Source organism: Pogona vitticeps, chromosome 4 (genome assembly GCF_051106095.1).
Source record: "Pogona vitticeps strain Pit_001003342236 chromosome 4, PviZW2.1, whole genome shotgun sequence".
NCBI classification, from domain to species: domain Eukaryota; kingdom Metazoa; phylum Chordata; class Lepidosauria; order Squamata; family Agamidae; genus Pogona; species Pogona vitticeps.
In genome coordinates, this window is record NC_135786.1 from 228,536,514 (window position 1) to 228,550,328 (window position 13,815).

At 43.1% G+C, this 13,815-nt stretch overlaps 1 long non-coding RNA gene across 3 annotated transcripts in view; it reads left to right on the top strand.

Annotated features, from left to right (window-relative positions):
* LOC110085302 (uncharacterized) overlaps positions 1–13,493 on the top strand; it is a 164,582-nt gene extending 151,089 nt beyond the window's left edge. For all 3 annotated transcript variants that reach the window (XR_012087007.2, XR_012087006.2, XR_012087005.2), the window contains one exon: positions 12,848–13,493. This is a non-coding gene — a long non-coding RNA (uncharacterized LOC110085302). The remainder of the gene's footprint in view (positions 1–12,847) is intronic.
* Positions 13,494–13,815: the final 322 nt, after the last annotated feature.

The following is a 13,815-nucleotide window of genomic DNA, read 5'->3' on the forward strand; positions in this document are numbered from 1 at the left end:
AATGGCTGCCCATTTTTGGCAGGCTCTGAACTAACCCTTTGGAGTACTTAGGGTCCCATGTTTCCCTCATGTTTTCTTCAGAATAATTCAGGTTTTGACGTTGTGCCTTAACCTGTGTGCCTTCTTTTGGTTTCTTTTCCAGCTCCTTTTGCTTAGCCTCAAACTCAACCCTGATCTGTAAAATTTCTTCCTCAGCCCTAGCTTTTATCTCTTTTACTTTTTCTTCAGTCTTATCTCTGATTTCTTTTAATTTAATGTCTTTTTGCTGATTATATTTTTCAAGATCTTGCTCACTTTGTCTGGCCTGAGCCTCATACTTTTCTCTTTCTGCAATTTCTTCAACTGATAAATTGTTGTTTCTCTTATTGAGGAATGTTAATTCTAATTGTGCCATTCTAATTCTGTGTTTCAGTTCCATCTCTTCTATCCTCATGGCCATTTCCCTTTTCCTGGCATCTGCCTCTGCCTGACTGATTTCAGCTCTTTCTCTGGCCTCCCTTTCCATTCTCTCTATTTCAAATTGCCTCATCCTCAGTTCATGCTGTTGGGCTATGAGCAATTTTCTGAGTTCTGGGTTCTGTTCTCCCGTGCTGTCACCCTGCACTGAGCCAAATTCTTCCTCAGAACCTTGGTCAACCTGGGGGTCTTTCACTTCACCCATTTCTGCCATTTGGCTTCGAGTCAAGGGCATAATCCCCCCTCAGAACAGGCTGCTTTAAAAAGTCAAGCCTCAAAATAAAACGACCACTTTTTTTTCTCTTTTGCCTCAGAACCAGCTTTCCCTATAGATTGCTGCTGTCCTTCAGCACTACTTGCAACTGTAGCGAGTTAGAGTCTACCCCCCTCTGCTGGGCCTCTCAGCAGACAAACTAGCTCACTGCTATTTCACAGTTTTGCCTCAGCTTTTTTCCCGCCAAAAACAGGCTGCCTCAGAGCACCCTAATCTAGTCTCCCCAGTTGGCACGTTCTTCTACTAGCGCACCTCCCCGTGAGGTACACCTAGAAGATTACCTACGCGCCTCAGATTGTCCCTGACTAGACCCCCCTTGCTCTGGGCACACTTGCCAAGGCTTTGCTGGACCACTGGACAACTGGACCAGTCGTATCCCACACGCTGGACACCAATCAATGTGACAAACCCAGACCTACTGGGATCTGCCACACGTTAACTAAGCTGCCACCAACCATTCCCTACAAGAAGTCACACAGACCAGGGATGGATTTTTAAACAAATAAAGAACAAGGTTTATTTAAAACAACACACAGGGAAAATAAAATGATCAGGTGAATAAGATATAGTAACGTGGCTTAGTTTCACTCATACATACACACAGTTTGGTTCACACAGAACCCTTAACTTGAAGCACAGACCCTGAACCTATCAGTTCTGGCTGACCAACAGACACCTGAACCTATCAGGTTGGTACTCTGACACACAGTAGTACCCTGTCTGACACACAGACTCCCACACCAGCTTCTTCTTCCCAGCTGCTGCTTCGTCACATCCCAGCGTCTCCTAACTTCTCCACACACGCATCACATATATATACAGTACAGCCCCTCCTCCTGATGTCCCGCCTTCCACTCCCCATAGGATGGAACTTTCCCTCCAAACCCATGACAGACAGGTAACATCAGTGCTGTATGTAACAGGGACCACTGTCTTACAACATCTGCTTTACAAGGTTCAGCTTAGTCTTTGCTACCTAACAGTTCGGTGTGCTTGGCAGCCAAACTGAGCGCCAGGATTAAGAAATAGTGGTCTGGGAGTGCAACTTCCGGAATCTGGTGGAATTCTAGGCGCTGTAGTCCGAAAGAACTAAAAGCTGGAAAGTTGCTAGTTTCAATTATGGTAGACCTGTTGAACCAGTGAAACGTGCAGACCACATAACTGGGTTTACTGGGTCAACTCTTATTGGGTTGAAGAGTTGAGTTTTGACGCCTGTATTTCCCTATGAAATGTATTCTTGAGCTAGTCCAGTTGGTCACAAGCAGGCAGTTAGTCCCTCAGAGAAAGCAGAGTTGAACGTAGGCCACATCCCTTTTTATGCGCTTTATTTGCTTTCCTTTGTTTTGAAAAACATTCTTGACAGTCCCGAAGATAAGTTAGTTGGCAGTTCTCAGCCCCGCCCTACCCCCAGCTTTTTTTTTTTAAATTAATCCATTTATTCTTCTGTCATTGTTTCTCCTTGCTGTCGTATATTTATCTATTTATTTTATTTCTATCCTGCCTATCTAATCAATTAAGATTACTCTAGGCGGCTAATATGAATTTTATCATCATCTGCCCTTACTATCCAAGCACTAAGACACAGGGCAGTGTGATAGCTTGTATTAAGGATAATTAATGAGATCATAGAACCACACAGACTTCCTTCTCTACAGCTTCATAGTGTGGCTTTACCCAATTTCCAGTTTTTAAAAGATAGATTTTCTAACCGTTGTGACAGTTAGGCAAAAAGAGAGAGAAAAAGCCAAATGGATCTTTATGGTTAGACTCCCACGAGCCTGTGTAAAATGGAAATATTTATCCATTTTCTTAGCCTCCTACTGTTACATAAGTCATCTCACCTAACCGGTATTCTTGGGCCTGTTTTGACAGTTCTATGAATAAATTTAAACATTTTCATAAGAATCATATGGAAATAACATTCCACACCCATCATTTGATTAGGTGAAATGAGAACAGGAACTTTTGAGTCAGTTCATTGGTCCAAGTAGGCTAGCCATGGGAAAGCTTTTCTCCTCCACTGAAGATCCTATTTCCTCGGACATCAACCATCAGGAAGCCAGAACCCTCAGTAGGTCGAGCTAAAGCCTGTTGTAGGTGGGGTCAGACCCACAATTGAGTGTGGCCATTCCTTTTCTCTGTGCCTTTTTTCCTCCCACTTGCTACCCGCAGAAGAGTTTGGTAATTGAATTGAAGAATGCCTGAGAATACAGTGGTGCCTCACTAGACAGTTACCCTGCATGACAGTTTTTTCACTAGACATTGACTTTTTGTGATCGCTATAGCCATTCGCAAAACAGTGATTCCTATGGGGGAATTTCGCTGGACAATGTTTGGTCCCTGCTTCACAAACCAATTTTCGCTAGACAACGATTTTGACACCTCCCTCTGTGCTCGCAAAACGGGTGTTTTCGGGGCCTAAGCTTCGCAGGACAGCGATTTAAACAGCTGATTGGTGGTTCGCAGAGCGGCTTTCCTATGGCCGATCTTCACTAGACAACGACGATTCTTCCCCATTGGAACACATTAAAGAGGTTTCAATGCATTCCAATGGGGAAATGCTTTTCGCTAGACGATGATTTCACTAAACAGCGATTTCAGTGGAATGGATTATCATCGTCTAGCGAGGCACCACTCTACTCCAAGAGCTGTCTTGATCAGCAAAAACATAATGAGCAACAGGGTAACTTTCCCAATATCAATCAATATTCATGTATGAGTTGAAAGTAAAAAGAGGATTACCAAACACTGTACATTCACAGATCTTCTCCACAAAGAGAAATGAGCAGTTGGAGAAGTGTAAGACCAACTCACGCAGCCTGTTGCTCATTACATCTTGGCTGATTGAAAACAGCTGCCTGCGAGATAGCATCTCTCATTAACCGAAGGCGGAAATTAATAAATGGCTGAAGACGTCAGGGTAAGGGCTGTATTTACACGTCAGCATGTAAAGGCAACCCGATTAGGAACTGCTTCATAACTTTATGGGGAAAGTCCTTTCTTTAGTGGTCTGTTGGCAGAGGCTTGCTAACCAGATGCAGAGAAGGGCCCAGACCTGCGAGCAGAAAAATATCGGCAGAGCTGAGATTTTTAAGGGCCTTAAGCTTTGCAGTTGCCGCTTCAGAATCGGTTATGTCACTTTGAATAAGGAAGTCTAAACATTATTGCACTTGGAACTAATTATGTAAATCAAAAGCATTTAAGCGTCCTTGTTGCAATGACATAATTGATCCCGAAATTCTAGCAGCAGATCTGAGGCTTTACTGTCTGAGCTCTGCCTGTACAGTACTAGTGGTTTAAGTTCTGCTGAAATTGGAGTTCTGCAGAATTTGTTGCTTTGATTTGGAATTACGCATTTGAGTGCATATTTATGTGTATCATAATTATTGTGTGTGTCTGCGTCTGTGTGCGCGTGTGTGTGTGCACTGAATACCAATTTGAAATTTTCTGATGTCTTTTAACAAATATCCCCAAGATGTTCTCGCTAGAACGAATCGGCTTGTTGAAATAAACAGAAAAATATATCATCATTATAAACAGTACAGCAACCAAAAGCAACAGTAGCCAGCACACTTTTGATAAAAGCAGGAATGGGTTTTCTCTTCGGTGAAATCAGAGGAAAAGGAGGGGGACCTGTTCCAAAATTGAACACTGCAGCTCTCAAGCCAGAATCTGAAATGGTCTGTTCTCTGTTTGCTCTTGAAGGATTCTTCATGGTGAAAGATAGAGAAAACATTGGTGGAAGCTCATATGGGAAAAAGGGATTTCCTCAAATAGCCAGTGTTCCACCCAGGTGTGCCAGGGGAGATGAAAGCTAGACCTTTTAATTGGTTTGAAAAATCAACTAATAAGACACAGTGGTGTTTCCGATGCATGTGATAACCAGACGTGATATGACCTATATGGCTTGCACCTGTTAAGAAGGGAAGCTTTCAGTTCCAAACCTGACTGGTTTTGAAAGGCAGCCTGTTGGGCATTGAACATAACATGAAATGTCTCCTATGGCAGAGGCTGTACTGATTTTGAGACCGTCAGGTTTTTTAAACCGTAATTTCAAGAATCGACCACTCTGTACTTCAACTGGTCTTTTTCCCAGCCCAGTGTGTTAAGTGTTGGTTTACTTTGTATTTGCATGTTCAAATTGTCAACCTGCGACACAGATGTATGCCATATTTTCCTGTGCACTTTTGTGGTTGGCATGGATGACATGGCATCTGTGCTTTGTTAAAAATAAGAACCTTAGTGTAGTGCCAGATGGGGAACTCATGTCCCTCCAGATGATGGGGAACTAATATTTCCATCATACCTTACCATTGGTTGATTCTTGTGGTTAAACTGCAGTACTGAAGTGAAGACTCTGCTCACAACCTGAGATTGATTGATTGATTGATTGATTGATTGATGTATTTATTTATTTATTTATTTATTTATTTATTTATTTATTTATTTATTTATTTATTTATTTATTTATTGCATTTATATGCCGCCCATCTAGACATGGTCTACTCTGGTCTACTCTGAGATGGATCTTGGGATCAGGTATCTGGCTCGAGACTGACTCAGCCTTTCATCCTCCTGAGGTCAGTAAACTAATTGACCGGCTCGGTGGTGGGTACGTGGATCCATGTGTAGCCTGCATAATTAAACTACCCAGAGAGAGCTTTAAGAACTCTGGGTCGGTATATAAACAGCACACTTTGCTTTTCAGTTTCTTAAGGGCATCTTAAGAACATCTGGAGGATCCCGTAACACCTTTCCTGACCTAATGCTTCTCCTACATTTAAGTAGCAGGGGGTGAGTTTAATGATCCACATTGACTTTGTTCTCAAAGGGGAGACAAGTTATAAACCAGAAAGTCCGAATTCAGCTCTGGCCTCTACCATAAGCTAATTGGGCCACATTCTCTCAAGACTCAGTCTTCCTGTCTGCAATATGGGGACAGAGTAACATTGGTTTATCTTATAGAAGGGGTGATAAATGTGTGGCCTTCCAGAGATTGGGCTACAGCTCAACATCTGCGAGGCTGTGCATTCATCACATCTTCATAGAAGATCATTGTGAAAATTGAAGCACTTAATGCAGGTGAAAGACCTGGAAAATCTGGAAGCTTTCATCTCATTGCCATAACTGGGTTTTTTGGTTTTACAGATACTACTACAATTATTAATGTATAAATACTGGGCATAACTGTATTGGTTGGTTTATTTCTTTAAAACCAGATATATCACTATTCACCAAATTTGTTTCCAGCATAATTAAAATATCAAAACTATAAACCAACATGATGATCAAAATAATCCATATAACAGTCTTGTACGATTTAAACCAAGGGAGCTTCACAATCCACACAGCCTGGTTACCTAGCCTTTAGCCTACCTTACCTCCTGAGCCCTGGGGAAAGAGGAATATAATTCTTCTACAACAGCTGTCACACTCCTAAATACAGAATGAGCATTCTTAGTCAAACTCTTATATCTTAAATGCCTTCAGGCTGCAAGTTCACATCAATTGTACTTTGGACATGAAAGAAAAGCAATCTCTCCAGGTAAAAATGTCAGGTTTTTTTTTCTCAGTACCGAGCCATAGCGTTTTCTTTCCTATCTGCATGTAGGGCCCAGCTAGACTATGAATGGGAAACTTGTGGTCCTCTAGAAGCTGCAACATTTTATTTATTTATTTATTTATTTATTTATTTATTTATTTAACTTATATGCCGCCCACTCTACCCAAAGGTCTCTGCGCGGCTTACAACAATTAAAATTCAATTAAAATACAATAAAAGATAAAATGATTAAAATACAATTAAAATTGCCATCAGGACCCACAGTTGATGTTATTTCAATTAAAAGCCTTCTGGAACAGGAAGGTTTTGACCTGGTGCCAAAATGCCACCAGACGAATCTCAGTCAGGAGGGCATTCCATAGTCTGGGGGCAGCTGCCGAAAAGGCCCTTTGTCTACAAGCCATCCCTCTTACCTCCTTGAGGGATGGCTCTTTCACAAGGGCCCCCTGGCTAGACCTTAACTGCCGGGTAGGCTCATATGGAAGGAGGCAGTCCTTCAGGTATCCAGAGCCCAAGCCATTTAGGGCTTTATATGTCAAAACAAGCACCTTGAATTGGTCCCGGGCAGCAACTGTTAACCAATGTAACTTAAACAGAATCAGCTTGATGTGTTCTCTAGTGCAGTGGTCCCCAACCTTGGGCCTCCAGATGTGTTTAGACTACAACTCCCAGAAGCCTTCATCACCACCAGGCCAGGATTTCTGGGAGTTGAAGTCCAAGAACATCTGGAGGCCCAAGGTTGAGGACCATTGCTCTAGCGGCCCCATCACTCACCAGCCGTGCAGCTCGATCCTGGACCAGTTGCAGTCGCCGGACCGTCTTCAAAGGCAGCCCCACGTAAAGCGCATTGCTGCTGCTGGATTATGCTAGCTGAGCCTGAAGGGAGTTGTAGTTGAACAACATTTGGAGACATGTTTCCAGGCAATGATCTGTACATGTCAGAACCCCCTCCCAATGTTAACTGAAAGCATAGACTAGTTACGATTTCATAGAATCATAGAATAATGAGGTGGGAAGGGGCTTATAAGGCCATTGAGTCCATACCTCTGCTTGATGCAGGAATACAAATCAAAGGATATCTCCAAGGGGATTGTCTTTAAGTTTCTCTTGAATGCCTCCAGTGTTGGAGCACTCACCACTTCTCGAGGTCATTTGTTCCACTGTCGTACTGCTCTAACAGTTAGGAAGTTTTACCTGATATTCAACCAAAATTAGGTTTCCTCTAACTTGAGCCCATTGTTGAATATCCTGCATCTGGGATAATCAAGAAGGGATGTGGCCCCTCCTTTGAATGACAGCCTTCCAAGCATTTGAAAAATGTAATCATGTCTCCCCTTAGACTTTTCTTTTTGGAGAGAAGAGTCAAACTACCAAACAGAAATGAAACACTTTGAAGGGAAACCAGTCCTACTGCTTTCTTTGCCATATAGTGTCTGTTGCAAAATGATCCTATCTTTTCAGTCCAAGAACCGAGGTTTACGTAAGTAAGGCCACTTATTCTTCGCAGATTTTCCTTACTCCTCTACATAACCTGATAACTGTTAATCTCTGGGCTTGATCGTAGCTTAATCTTATATAGTTTCCTAAACCCTGTTTTCTTAGACATTCTGCTTTCAGATAGGAGTCTTTCAGCGAACAAGTTGAGGGGCGGCTGTGCCTGAATTTGCAGGCATCTCAGCTCTTTTTGCCACTCCGGAAAATTGGGTTGCAAATATTTGCAAAAAAATAATTCAGAAATGCCTAGTTGGAAGGCATCATCTCCGTCTGTCGCTTCTGAACTTCTGATAAGCTGTGGATTGCACTCTGTGTGAGCAGAATGTGAGTCCAGATAGGTTTTTGGCTTGATCCAGCATAGCTCTTCCTGCATTCTTAAGAATGTTTTCATAGTTGAATCCTGTCATCATGTCAATTGCAAATCAAAGCTACCTTCACGAGGATTTCTAGGTGTAAAGTAATAAGAAATTGTTTACCAGTCCCTTTTTCTTGTGGCATTCTGGGCTCTTCAGCTTGCCCAAGGCTACACAGGTGGCGGAGCAGGTAAACTCACCAGCCAGATATGCTCAGCTTGATCTCAACTGGTTGCCTCTCCCTGGAAGCACAGGACAGATTCACACACACCCCCCTCTCGGAGCTGTACCAGCTCAGTGCTTTCATAGTAAAAGTGATTAACAACTTCTGGGCCCCAGAGTATGGGCAGAAGGAACACAGCAAATATCCACTGAGCCCATTCAGATAAAGAGCTAACCGAACTCTCTTCGGTGAGTTTAATGATCCAGGCTGACTGATCACAAAGGGGATCTGTCAGCAGATTCCATGTAAGCAGTATAATTTAAAACTGGTTCTCAACCGGTAAGAGACATATCACTTGCAGAATACAGCAATATTCTGGATGGGACACAGAGATTTCATAATGGTTGTTAGAAATTCACTCTCCCTCCATCCCAAATTATTCTGAAATTGTGACGTGCCATCTCCTATTGACCTTATTTGTAACTCAGTGCTCTCCTTAATTTTCTTGTCCCACCCATTTCTTATAAACGAGGAATATACTAATAGAAGGCCTGTTGCATATAAAACTTGAAATTGAACGCCAGTTTCTATGGTTGATGACTGTATAGAAGTCCATTGGGTGGCCTTTTCTTTCTTTCTTTCTTTCTTTCTTTCTTTCTTTCTTTCTTTCTTTCTTTCTTTCTTTCTTTCTTTCTTTCTTTCTTTCTTTCTTTCTTTCTTTCTTTCTTTCTTTCTTTCTTTCTCCTTTGATTTCTCAGTATGCATGATTAATTTGGGGCAGGAGAATAATGGATCTGGCAGCCTTTTAGGTGACGTAATACTGTAGGTCATGTAGAAATCTTACCTCCCGCATCTTCAGTGGTTGGGTGCGGGTTGTTTATGTTTTACATTGCCTTTCAAAAAGTGGTCCAGTAACTGTCAGTGAAAGCTTTTAGGAGCAAAGGAAGCAGTGCAGAAAAAATGATCCTGCCCTTTTGATGCCTTTCTTGTTTTCCCCTCCGGCATTTCGAGTGTGCAGTGGGGTTTTTGCAGGGGGAAATTGGGGTGGAAATCCAGCTTCTGCTGAGAATACCGAAGGAGGCCTGTGCGCTGTTGACTTGCTCCCCTGGGGAATGCCTTGAGGTTGCCCTCGCCTCAGTGTAACACCTGAGGTGAGATTTTGAAGAGGTCATGCTTGAAGACCATGCATCTGCAACCCACGCAGAATTTAACAGAAATTACCTCATAACAGTGAACCGAAAGGTCTGCTCTTAATGGGTGGCGAAGGAGTGAAAATGTTGTTTCAGAGTTTCCCCCCACTGTGAGTAATCAGCTAGAAGTAGCTTGAATATTTAAGATGTAGGTGGGGAAACCGTAACCCCCAGACGCCGTACGCTGCCCCATGTCCCTCGTGTGGAATTCTGTGCTTTCTGAACCCCATCTCTCCCATTTGTACAGTTTTAAAGCGCCTCGTATTCTCCTGGGAGACCAAGGAACAACTTTGCCTCATTCCCCATGGCTTGTTGTAGTTGTTTGGAAGAATAAATTGATTGGAAATGACTGACATTAATTGGAAAGCATCTCAAAAAGTGTGTGGTCTCTCACAAGGCTATAAGTAATATAATTTCTCTTTTGGTCTTCAGTTCTTCTCTCCTCAAATCAACAACCTTAAACCTCTTCCCCGACGTAGCAGTCTCCAAGCTGAGAAAGAGTTTAAGACTGTGACGGTCCTCTTTACTGACCATGATGAAACTGATGGGAGTTTTAGCAGAACACCTCTGGAGAGTACTGGGTGGAGGAAGGCTTGCAAACAACTTTAATTTGACTGACCAGCTGGCCAGGTTTTGGTCATTGGTCAAAGTCTGTGAGAGCTGAGCATTATCCAAAAAGAAGAAGATGGGTTCTGCCTTAAGTACCCCACGAATCTTCTTGGAGGTCCAGAGCGATGATGCCATTGGACTGCAATAGGCACGTGAAAGGCATAGGCTGGCCATTTGCTTTGCAACACAGGTTAATCTCTCTGTTCTCATTCTTTTCTGGGCGTGCTAGTTGCACATCTTCCAATGCACAGTCTTCTCCCATCATGTAGAGAAAGAGGTGATTCCTAGGCCAAAGCCCGGATGAGGTAATTCTGATGGACAGCATGTCCCAGAATCCCCCAGCCTGGGAGATTTGAGGAGAGGCTGGCTCTAGGAATAACTTGACCAGGCTGTGAACCACATATGAAGAAATAAGTTGCTTTGGGTCTCTGGATTGACTCTTGGCCAAGGATGGGCAACTGTGACTCTCCCTTTGTTGTTGTCACTGTTGTTGCCTACAATTCCCATTAGGCAGAGGAAATGTTGAGGGATTATGGGAATCACAGTTGAAAAAAGAAGAAACTGGGAGGGCCACATTTGCACACTAGACATGAAGATGTCAGTTTTTCAATGCCATATGAAGAATATAACTTTGAAGCAGAATTTCTCTCTGTGTAGAAAATGAGCATTGCATTCCCACAACCATGACTCTGGTGGAATGAGGAAAGGTTTCAACACTTGGGATTTTACTATTGATGCGCAAAGGTGAATCAGGCAAGATGCTCACAGAGATGTCCAAAACTGCATAGCGTGGAGAGAATGGATAGAAGGTTAACTTCCTTTGATCACAGTAGTATTAGAACCCAGGGTCATCTAGTCAAGTTGGATCTTGGAAGATTCAGGACAAATACAAGGAAGTGCTTCACTCATCCTTTGGTTGAACTGTGGGATTTGTATCCAGAGGATATAGAGTAGGGCTAGACAAATGTTATCCGTGCTTGAGTTGTATGATGGATTGCAGTCCTAGCTGCTGGGAGATGTGTTGAGACCCAGCAAGATTGCCGCCCTTAAGTATCTGGTTGGCCACTTTGTGAACAGAACTCAACTTTTGGTCAACAAGATTTTGATCTACTTTGGTTGTTCTCCTCTTCAGTCTATAACCTTTGTAACCTCTCACATGTAAATATTGTGATGCCGCTCCAGCCTCTGTTCTTCAGTTGCTTTGGTGTGTCAATAGCTACCTGAACAGCGCTTGCGCCAGGCTTGCCAGAGAGCAATAGTTTGTTGTAGAGGAAACTAGACTCATTCTTTTTCCTGAGAAGAAGGGAGGGGAGAGGGAAGTGTCTTTCTCCCTCTCCTTTTGTTACAGGTGCTGCTTTGGATTAGCTGAATAAATGACAAATTGGCTGTCTCACAGTGCTTTGTTTGTGAAAAACATGTTTGCTAGCAGAGGCCTGCAGAAAAGACACACACACACACACACACACACACACACACACACACACACACACACACACACACACACACACACACACACACACACACACACACACACACACACACACACACACACACACACACACACACACACACAAAGAAAACAAAGAAGAACCAATTAAGAGACAAAAACATGGTGGCCCCTTAAAGATTAACTTCCTAAGTTTTAACGTGAGCTTTCAAGGACAAATCCACTTCGTCAGACGTAAGAGAAAGAGCGATAACATGGTAAATATTTATATGTGGCATCATAATACAGATATCAAAATATAAAGATTGTGATTGGTTGGTTGGTAAAAAAGCGAGCTGGAGTTTAACATTCTACTGATTGTGTGTTTGATATGCAGCCATTTCACAGAAGTTTGTGATGTAAATGGTTGTCACCCCGTCCTGTCCCCTAAGTGCAGATAAAGGAAAAGCTCCATTGGTACATTACATAAATAAATTTAAAGAGGGATTATGATGACGATGATGCAAGGCCAGCGGATGTGACCCTGTAGAGCAGAGGTAGGCAGAGCCCATCTCCTCCTGGCTCCCCTGGGATTTTCCAAATTCTATAGCAGAAAGGGGAAATGAAGTCCATTACTATGCTGGAAGCTCCTGAATGGTTCATAGACACCACCACCATTTCTCATACCATTTAGCACCCCAAGTACCCATATTTCAAAAAAGGTAGTGGGTTTAGGGCCATTTCCAGTTCTGTTATAGGGACATGGTGGCGCTGCGGGCTAAACCACAGAAGCCTCTGTGCTGCAGGGTCAGAAGACCAGCAGTCGTAAGATCGAATCTATGCGACGGAGTGAGCGCCCTTCGCTTGTCCCAGCTCCCGCCAACCTAGCGGTTTGAAAGCATGCAAATGCAAGTAGATAAATAGGGACCACCTCGGTGGGAAGGTGACAGCATTCCGTGTCTAAGTCGCACTGGCCACGTGACCACGGAAGATTGTCTTCGGACAAAACGCTGGCTCTATGGCTTGGAAACGGGGATGAGCACCGCCCCCTAGAGTCAAACACGACCAGACAAAAAAATTGTCAAGGGGAACCTTTACCTTTATCTTTACCAGCTCTGTTAACCCCCTCCCCCACTAACACACACTATGCATGGTTTATGCATCTCCCGAGGGATTCCAGGGATAGAATATTGGCCCTGAGACCTGCCAGGTTTGACCCTACACGCCACACACGCACCTCATACAGAAGAACCCTCCTGCAGTCTTTTCTGATAGTGTCCTTGACAGTAATATTGCTTCTTTTCTGTTGCTTTTAACAGGTCTACTGGATAAAATGGAACAAGAAGAGCAGCCCCCATATTAGATAAGTATTATAAATGACTTAGGATGGTGATGTGTACATGGGTGTTTCCTGAGCAAGAGAAAAGCATCTGTTTATTTGCTTCACCTTCTGTAGGACGTTTCTGAGTAAAATCACTTGCAAGATGCACGGATTATACATTGTGCACCTGTAGCCATCTCCCCAAGGAGACCCGGTGTGGTGTAATTGATAGGCTGACAGATTAGGACACAGGAAGCCCACATCTGATTTCTTCATTTGGCTGTGGAAACACACACTGGAGGGGCGTGTGTGTGAAACTACTCCCTAATTACAGTGAGGTCTCAACTTACGAACTTAATCCATATTGGAAGGCGGTTCAGGTCGAAAAGTTCGTAAGTCGAATCTGCATTTCCCATAGGAATGCATTGAAAACCATTTAATCCGTATCTGCTCTTTTCCGTCCATAGAAACTAATGGGAAGCTGCTATCCCACCTTCTGCCACTAGAGGGGGATATTTTTTCTTTTTTTTCCTTTTAACCTAAGATGACTTAGATTTTTTAAAAAGAAAAGAGTTCGTAACTCGAATCTAAGTTCTCAAGTCGAGTCCATATATTCCTATGGGAGTGGTTCGTAAGTCCAAAAATTTGTATGTAGAACCGTTCGTAAGTCGAGACCCCACTGTACTCCACTTACCTTGAGCCCCTATTACAGTCACAAAAAGTTGCTTCCAACTGGACAGCATGAAACAGCAGCCATCCTCCCACCAATGGCCACTGATTGTATTATTGCAGAGAGCAGGGAAGGCATTGGTCCCTGTTTTAAAAGGTGTGGAATTGTTTAAGGTCAGCAGACCACGGGTATATTTTACACCAGATTGTACAGGAAGCAAAAGTGTGACCCTCCTCCCAAATTTTCTACTTCTGATGGAAATTGGAGGCGTGCAACCTTCAGCAAACGTGCTCCAG